This window comes from Cyprinus carpio, chromosome A17 (assembly GCF_018340385.1).
Source record: "Cyprinus carpio isolate SPL01 chromosome A17, ASM1834038v1, whole genome shotgun sequence".
NCBI lineage: Eukaryota > Metazoa > Chordata > Actinopteri > Cypriniformes > Cyprinidae > Cyprinus > Cyprinus carpio.
In genome coordinates this window covers 9,569,880-9,579,681 of record NC_056588.1, presented here as the reverse complement: position 1 = coordinate 9,579,681, position 9,802 = coordinate 9,569,880, and the positions used below count along the sequence as shown (strand labels likewise).

The 9,802-nt window shown below is 33.7% G+C and overlaps 1 long non-coding RNA gene across 1 annotated transcript; it reads right to left on the bottom strand.

Annotated features, from left to right (window-relative positions):
- Window positions 1–253: 253 nt before the first annotated feature.
- LOC109056267 lies at window positions 254–7,167 on the bottom strand. Its single transcript, XR_006162130.1, has 3 exons — window positions 4,534–7,167; window positions 3,621–3,706; window positions 254–1,220 (listed from the first exon to the last, which is right to left on the bottom strand). It is a non-coding gene; the product is annotated as an uncharacterized LOC109056267 (long non-coding RNA).
- Between the last annotated feature and the right edge of the window lie 2,635 nt (window positions 7,168–9,802).

Below are 9,802 nucleotides of genomic sequence, written 5' to 3'. Positions count from 1 at the left end.
TGGCCAAATGGTTGCCCTAAGCAGAATTGTATCGCTGTGCCCCCTCCCTCAAATATTATGGAAGTAAAAACAAACAAACAAAAAAAAAAACCTACTAAAGGGGTCAAATAAACCTTTTATAAACATGAAAGTAAATAAATAAATAAATTGTAATTAAACTATTATTTACAAAGTACAATTGTAGTTCTATAGCAAAAAAAAAAATAAAAAAATAAAATAAAATACAAACTAAAATTACACATATTAAATAAAACATTTTAAAGGATTAAATATTATCAAAATAAACAATAATAATCATTTCATCCTCTTTTGTAACAAATTTCAGTATTGAACCTGTATTAAACGAAGCAGAAGATATTAGTCACTGAAGAATTACTGAGTGCACTTTAAATAAACAGTTATTAGTTAAAAAATAAAGGGGATCCATGGTGAGCAAGTGTTGTAATGCTAAATTTCTCCAAGTCTATTCCAATGAAGAAACAAACTCATCTACATCCTGGATGGCCTGAGGGTGAATATGTAACTGTCATCTGTAACTGCCTGGTTTGGTTTAGCTGCCAAATTAGACATCAGGAGACTACAACAGACAGTTCGGACTGCTGAAAGGATTATTAGTGCTCCCCTGCCCATCCGCCTGGACCTGTACTCTTCCAGAGTGGGGAAGAGGGCAGGTAAAATCATCACAGACTCCACTCACTCTGGCCACAACCTATATATTGCTGTCTGGCTGGCAACTCAGAACACTAGTCACTAGAATATCTAGGCACAGTACCAGTTTCTCACCACAGGCCATCTCCCTACTCAACTGTTACATGACTCCCAATGTCCCCCTCAGTGCAATACTCCCAATGTTTAGTGCAATATCCTGTAGATTCATGTCTATTTACAGTATTTATTTATATATTATCATAATACTGTAAATATGTACATAATCTTTAAATATTTTCTGACATAACCTCGCCTAACCTGTTTTTTTTTTTTTTTTTTTTGCTCTTTAATTTTATGTGTTGTTGTAAACTTTTTAACAGGATGATCGGTGTAAATTGTTCTTATTTTGTATTTTGGGAAACATGTCATTATCTATGATGATTGAGTTTTACCACAGTAGCAATGTCTGGCTGGTACACTTTATCCACTCCTTGGTATCTGATGGTGACATTAGCCAAAAGCACTGCAGCACTCAGATAAAAGAATGCACTGATAGAATGATATCCTACATCCTAAAGACAGAAAAGAAGTGAAAGTACATGAAAATACACAACACTTTTCATCATTAAATAACCCCATTAAAAAAACAACAACACATAATATACTACTACAACATTTTTAATAACACCTGGAACAAACAAACACACAGCAAACCTGAGCACAAAGTCACTCATCAAATCACTCAAAACACAAATACATGTATGCCTACAAACACACAATGCACACATTATTAAACAGCTGGTTACATTCATGAGATTGAAAACAGTATTTTATAAGAGATGTGAATTTCAAACTGTCCCATTCACACAGCAGCTTGCATACAGTTTTTGAGTTGATTAAATGTAAATTCTAGTGTCTCTGCCCTCATCATCCCGCTCAGGCAGGATATATTCCGTGAGTCCTACTGCTGCTTATCTAATTTACTAGGAGTGGCAGGAATTTCTTATTAAATTATGTCACCTGATCTTGCAGCAAAAGCTTTTTACTTTGTAAAGAAATTACACCCATATGTAGATCAGTGATGTGACGCTATCAGGTTACTCAAAAATGAATAAAATGAAATTCATACAGACAATGACTTAGATGCACCCATGAAAATGCTTTTGTTTGTTGCATACATTTCTTAAAATCATTTATTCTGGCCTTGACTTTTACTGAGTCATTGCCTTTCAATTGTGTTGTTCCATAGTTTTGTGAAGAATTGTCATGTAACCTGTCCATTTTGGCATCTACAGAATTCAGCTTCTACCAAATGGAAGATAATTGACACTAAAATACCATAGAATAGCGCAGAGTTTTATTGGACACATGGCTTCTGGTGTAAACAACAAAATGTATGGGAAGGGTTTTCTCCTCCCTTTTAATAGCTGATATGGATGTTTATTTAGATATCATAACTATGCTCAGTTGTAAGGTAAGCGGCAGTCTATTATTTCAATTTAACATTGTTTTTCCCTACTGTTTGCCAAGTTGAGAAACTGTGTTATAAAGCACAATGGGCTCTATAAACAGACTCAGCAACTGTTACGCTCTGATTTTGGTAGGATCATGGCCTAATCCATGTCTGTGGTTCTTGCCTCAATACCCAATAATAATTCATTTCTTTCTCAGTATTCACAGATTGTTTTGTATCATGCAACTGCAAGGGTTTAGTGCTCTTGACACTGAAGTTTAGTTCTGACACAAATCCTTAGTTATCTTCTTAAGCAGCTGTCAAAAACACAATACATGCCATTTCTTGAAGTCTCGTAATGTTTAATAGTAGCTACACAAAATACAATTGTCACAAGGTGTGTCATAAAATAAAGTTTGATTAGCAAAGTTAATTCAAAACATTTAAGAAATAACTGCCTTGACTCATCTGTCTCTCAACTGGAATTAAATTAGCTGGAATCTCACAAAAAAAAAAAAAAAAAAAAGTAGCAGTTTCACCAGTGTAAGCATGAGAGCTGTCCAGGTGCTGCAGGATGTAATGCAAAGCCAGACTGATGACATCATTAACTGCATGAGGTCAGACATGGTTTTTGACTCGATGCAGGAAAATGTTAGGAGCCATATAAAAGAACCTGCCTTGATTTGTGTTAGTACAGCTCTTGTGTGGTTTATTTTCTGCATAAAATCAGATAATAATTTACATCCGTAATATATGTGTTGCAGTAATTTGTTTAGCAATACATTCTAGAAAATTCTGTCGTTATTTGAATGCATTTGATTATTGGTTATTAGATTTTTTATTTTTAGTGGACATTCTACATGGGAAAGGATGGCTTTTTGCCATTTTACTCTGTTAAGGTAAGTGGATGCAATTTTAAAAAATTTTTAACTATTAAATCTATGTTTTTTTAGTTATAACAGCTTAGTGTTTGACATTCATTTTTGTTTCTGCAGCTAGAACAGCACAAATAAGAAGTTACTTACTCTACAGCACAATAGTAACCACAAAACTTTTAAATGTCAAACATAACTGAACATTAAACATTAACTGGTCGTTCCCTTCACTTAAAAACCCATAAAACAAAACTTCAAAAAGTTCTTTAATGCACTTTAACTTTAAAGTTAATTCAGGGTGCATGAGCAGAACTGTATATCACACTGTTGCTCAGAAGAAAAACACATTAGGAGCAGTGTGCATTTGGGGGAGACCCTGAGTTCAGTTAAAAAAAATGAATAAATAAAATAAACTCCCTTTAGGTGCGTTCCAGATAGAAAATATTTACAATGTGGAAACAATTCATGTGAATGTTTAACCATCAGTTCTAGGGAGCTTAGTTAACACCAGAGCCTGTTGAACATCGCACAGCAGGCCTGTGTGTGTGTGTGCATGGTAAATATAATGTGTAAATATATTGTGTATAACACTCACAAACACTCTCTCTCTTTCCCCAGGGTGAGAGGCTCCTACAGAAACTTACCTTTGTCTGAGTGGTTTGCAGATCTTGTGTCTGATAAGGGGTTGCCATAATTTTTCCAAGTAAGACATGTTCCTGGATCAACATCACTGTCAAAAAAATAAATAAATAAATAATATATATATATATATATATATATATATATATATATAGACTTAACCCAATCCCTACCCCAAAACCTAACCCTACCCATAATTTATTACTAAAATCAGTCTGAAATGATAGCTGATTAACAAGGGTGTAGAAGTACCTAGCCCTGATCATAAGCCTAAAACAGTTTCCTGAAAAGTTATCCCTCAATTCTGATTAGTTGATTGGAATGTTGTTTCAGGAACATGTTGTACTTGGTGAAATGACGCTCACCTCACACACACACACACACACACACACACCTGGTTGCTCATGGGAATTCTATAAGTGTTGCACAGCTCCAAATAATGCCTGTTTATTTCTCTTCTGATCTGGTTACCTAAGGTAACAATGATATGAAATGTTTATGAATGATATGTTTTTCTTTTGCTTCTACTGGTAGCCACTGTTCACCACAACTGATGTGTAAACAATAGGACAGTCAGTATATTGAAATATTGAATTGAATTAATTACAGTATGCTGACCAAGATACTGTATCTGTGAAGAAATTTGAAAACATTTCTGTTAAAAAGACGAAAGCATTGAATTGATACAGGACGAATTCATACTGGCTGCAGCACTTTTTATTCAACTGGAGCTTCTCTTTTCATGTTTTTTTTTCCCCAGAGACCATGAGTGTCCCTTTTTTATTAATATGGAAGCCAGTTTACATAAAAAAAAATAAGTTACTGAGAAAATAAAAAAGTATATGTGAGATAAAAATTTTAATTAATAAAATCACACTGTGAGCAGTAAAGTCATAATTGCAAGATATAAAGTAGTACCTTTTCCATAACGTTGCATTAAGACATTTCCTTCAACCCTAAAACAAAACACAAAGCAATGCATAATTCAAAATACTGGTAAAACCGCTGTGAATCATCAGTGCAGGTCCTTCCATAGAGTGCAGTTTTGAGATTATATGAAGTCACTATCACAAGAAATGAGGTTATTTATTTATAACTATTATTATTATTATTATTATTATTATTATTATTTTCTCTGATGTGGAAAGTGGCTTCCATTTTAAAAAGGAAACGGATGCACAGATGCCTCATAATTCACAAAATAAAATGAAGTTAATAGCACCAAGGTGAATGACTCAGTCCCAAGGAGGGATGACCTGAGAACACAGTGACCTTGAGCAAATTTGATTGTTCCATGGAGATGTATTGTGCTAAGGGTTGAGGAATTAAGCATGCATACTATACAAATTTTAGGGGATTTTTGGTATAAAACACTCAATGTGATTTGATCTGAAAGCACACTTAGACAACGTTCTGTTTAATTGAAAGCAAATTAGATGTTAGATATAGTGACTATCAACACATACTGTAGGAACACACATAAAGGTACAGACTATATTATACTTGAAGTGTGAGTTTACAGAATTTCTCTATTAATTTGTCTTGAATTAAAATGAAGTGTTAAATGTGTGTGTGTGTGTGTGTGTGTGTGTTGACTTTGAGCTCCAATGCTTTTCTGTCACCACAGCAGAAGGTCACCCGGGTGTGTCATCTTACTAACTCGGGCTTCCTGCGATGGTGAAATATGAACGGTCTGGAATCCCACCCATTCAGATAGGCCCGAGACACACCTGTGCACATGTAAATACTCACATCTTCCTCAAAAATGTGTTGAAGAAGTTTACTCGACATATGACAACTCATTACAAGCTTTCTGTTTATGTTGTCTTAAAAACTGAGAATGGAAGACTAAGTTATATTACGACCGAATGAGCATTGCGATTCCAGGGAAGAAACTCTATGCTTACAGATAGGGTGGAATTCTAACAGGTAATATTTAAAGATGGAATGTTGTCAGACCAGTTCTGTTATTCTGTTATTTCTCTAAAAACTCTGGGAGTGTGGAGACATGCAGAAATAGGGAAAAATACTTTCCTGGTCACATACCCTTTTCAGCACACACAGACTGTTTTAGCCTAATTAATTATATAATATAATATTACATAACACTTTCTAAATTTAAGATTATTTATGAAATATGGTGAAAATATAATAGATATATAATAGAAAAAATATAACAGATATGTGTTTGTTTTGTCCTAGTGTTTAATGATTGATGAATGATTTTTTTCTTTTCTTTTTTCTGAGCTCATTGCAGTGCTTTCTCAGATTACCTTCTTTACAATACAATGTGATTCAGTTTTAGAATTTGACCAAAAAAAATCTTATAACTCAGCATAATTAAGTTACTTAACTTCTTTAACAGTATTCATGTCAAAAGCATGCCAACACAACAAAATACTACAGATGGTCTCAAGGAGAAACTAAAAGATGCTAATGTAGTTTTTTCAGCAGCATATCTGATTCTTTAGCTGTAGTTTGTATAAGTAGTTTGTATCCTATATTGTTTAGCCACTATTTGGATATTGGGGGAACGTATCCTCTCATTGTCTACTGTATAGTGGTTGCAGCACTACTTGTGATTCACAATACACCGATTACACCACAGAAATAAGTTATGGGTGAGCAGCTAACTTATATAATTCGGTATAAGAAGATAAAACATTCAGTTGGCCTGTTATCAGTCACACCTCTTTCCATAAACAATACTATGGTAAGTTTTTCTTCAGAACAATTCATGCTGATTCATGTCTCTAAGCATCTGTCACCACACCTCGGAATGGTTGGGCGAGGTGGTGTGTCAGACACGGAAAGAATGGGAACAGGTTTCAAAGTGTACAACTTGTTTTAAAGGAGTGGAATATGTTCAAATAAGAGCCTTGTGTTAAAGACAGAGAGGTGTGGACTTAAACCATATAGTTATGCATTTGTGTGAGAAAAAAAATGAGAAAGAAAGAGGGAGGAGTTGTATTTAGGAGGTGTGGTGCTTAAAAATAGACCATTATTTAAGGGACGGGCAGTCATGGGATGCTTTACAAATACATGGGAAAGGAAAACAATCATATGCACAAATGCTGTATGTATAGTATGGCATGATTTCCTCATCAACATAACTGTGAATACACTTTCTGGGCTGGGTATGAGAGATTACACAGTTTTATTTATATGTTTAATATCTAAACACACATTTTAAAAAGACTAACGAAAAATACAATATCACTTTTTGCTAATTGGACACTTTTAGAGGACCATGTGATTAGTCAGTCTCTAGACCCAGAGCTGGGCACTGTTGATGAGGTCATAGGTGACCTGTGCGATGTCAAAGGTTTGATGTGAACATTGAGAGGACAGCATAGTTTGCACTGAGGATTTTTGGGAAGGCCTGTAGATAATATGAGCTCCATTTCCTCAGTTTAGTATTTTTGATAATATACACCCCATCTATAACAAATATACCCCAATATAATATACCAAATTTAAGTACGTTATGTAGATTTTTGTCCCCAGAAGTTAATTTAACTAGACAATAAACTAAATTCTCTTGATTTTGCCCTCAACTGGTAAATAAATGTATAAATAAAGTACATTTTTAACAATAATTTATTTTATAGTTAAAATAAATAATTCATAATTCATATTATTAAAAAATATATATTTATTATTACTATTAATAAAAATAACAATAATACAAATGTAATAATAATGTAATCTTTTCTGTTAAAAGTAGAGTTCATATACAGGGTAGTAACCATACTTATTTGACCAGTCTCACCCTAAACGCATCCATCAGACCTAAAATAAAAAAAAAAACATAAAAATAAAAAAAAATAAAAAATTAGTAACAAGACCAAAAACACTATTTAACCACAAATTATAAAAAAAAACTAACAACAAAATATTTGCTTTTTAATCACTATATATAAAAAAACACTTACATTCAGCAAGGAAGTATTAAATTGATCAAAATGAGAGGCATTGGAAGTTGAGGGATACCTGTTTTAGAGAAATTAATATTTACATTCAGCAAGGAAGTATTAAATTGATCAAAATGAGAGGCATTTATTTGCAAGGCAATAGTTACTCACATGTCTTATGTAGGTCACACCCAATTCAAACAGAATTCCAAGATCAGGAGATTCAGAATCACAATGCAGGAAACAGTCTCCATCTAGTAGACAGGGCAGCATCCCAGTCATCTGAAATACACACACAGGTAAAAATATGGATTCAAAATATGAAATGTTAAATCACATAAAAGTATGTACAGTGGGGTCTAAACCTCTGAGAACATTATATATATAATAATAACTATATATATAACTTATCAGCATAACAAGTTGTGACATTTCTATAGTTCGGAATCTTAAATCTTTTTTATTCATTTTAAATGACAAAATTTCTTTGTTTCAAAATTTCTACATCTTTAAAATTTCTTTATTACTAGGTTTACATTAGATTTCAAATCCCAGATTTGTTATGTGGCCTTCGACTTTTGTTCATGCTTTTGCATGTGTTTAAGTGTAGCTTAGTCTTACTCGTGGAGAAAAGCTCCAGGTCTTTGGGATCTTTGAGTTGTATGTGGCTCTGACTGTGTGAATGTTACTCAAAACCTGACAAGGAAAATATTAAAGTAAACTTAACATGTGGAACAATGAGTGAGAGGGACACAATGCCACCATGTACACTGCATTTGTGTCACACGACACCAGTTTACAATAAACATTGGGAGACAAATGGAATTTTGAATGTGCGTTTGAATTATTCTACCATTTACAAAGACTTAACTGACTCATTCAGAAACATCAAAGAAAAGAATAACTGTGCACAATGAACGCTGGACATTACACAATAATACTCCACTTGTCATCTATAAACATGCACTGAAACATTTCTTGGTTCTCTCCTAAATATTTAAAATGACTGAACATAAGTAATCAAACAAAATTCACATCCACAGTGCAGAAAACAAAAAAATCCAGAGTTGTGAAAGACAGAAGCAGTAAATAAAACAATAAGAATCAAAAAACCCTTAACACTCAAGACTCAAAAATCATTCTTATTTAACACAAACGCTTTTGGATATTAACTCAATCAATCAAAACACCCCCAGTTTTTAATCTCATGATGCTTTGTTATTTGTTTTAGGTTGGTTCCACCCTGATTACTGTACGCGAATCTCTCTTTTTTAAGATCATAAAGAGGCTGTCATTCCGGTTGTAGGTGCAGCAGTGTGTGTTACCTGGGATCCGTTAAATGCACAGAGCCGAACGTGCCTGCTGAGAACCTGTAACCCTGACCCTGGGGGATGGGATCATTCGACAACTTCACAGGGTCAGTGTTAAACTCACTCTAGATGGGTGTCCGTGAACCTTGACAAATACACACATACACAATCTTTCTTTCTATATTGTTGGTCAAAATTTTGGATTAATTACGATTTTTTTTTTTAATGTTGTTATTATTATTATTATTATTATTATTATTATTACCTCAGTAACAGCCTTCCACACTGTGTTCCAATTGGATGTTTTGCTAGTTGAAAAAGAGACAGTATTAAATCATTTTCTTTAATAAAGGCTGCATATTAACTGAGACTTTTGGTTAAAAGTTGGTCTGGTCAGTTTTAGAGATGACTGAAATTGTGAGCTATATTCACTGCTCTTTAATTAAGATAAAAGCACAGACATGCAAAAAACAACAAAATATGAAAACAATGCTGCTATCTAGTGGAGATAGAGGAAATATCACATGGACTTTATGTCAGACTCCTTCTCTTCTTCTTCATTCTCCCCCACATCCTCATTCTCTCTCTCTCACTATCATGCAGAGAAGCCATCTGAAAACGCACGGTTAAAATACATTTGTAGATGTAGTTCATCCATGTTAATGATCTAAACACAGTTTAATGTGTGTATATGACTTTCATGTTATCAAATATTTACATTGTGCATGTAAACGCACTCACTGAGTGTCTGTGAAATTACACGCACCTTCAGGAAGGTTTTGGGTACCAGGCCCTTCTGGCCTTTTGAGTTTTTAGCCAGCCACCATCCATCCTTATTTTTATAGAGAACTTTTAAAACCTCTCCTTTCTGAAACAACACAAAAAAAGACAAAAAAGAAAATAACCTGAATTCAAGTATTCTAACTAAAATAAAATGTTAAAACCTGGATGCTGAGGTTCTTT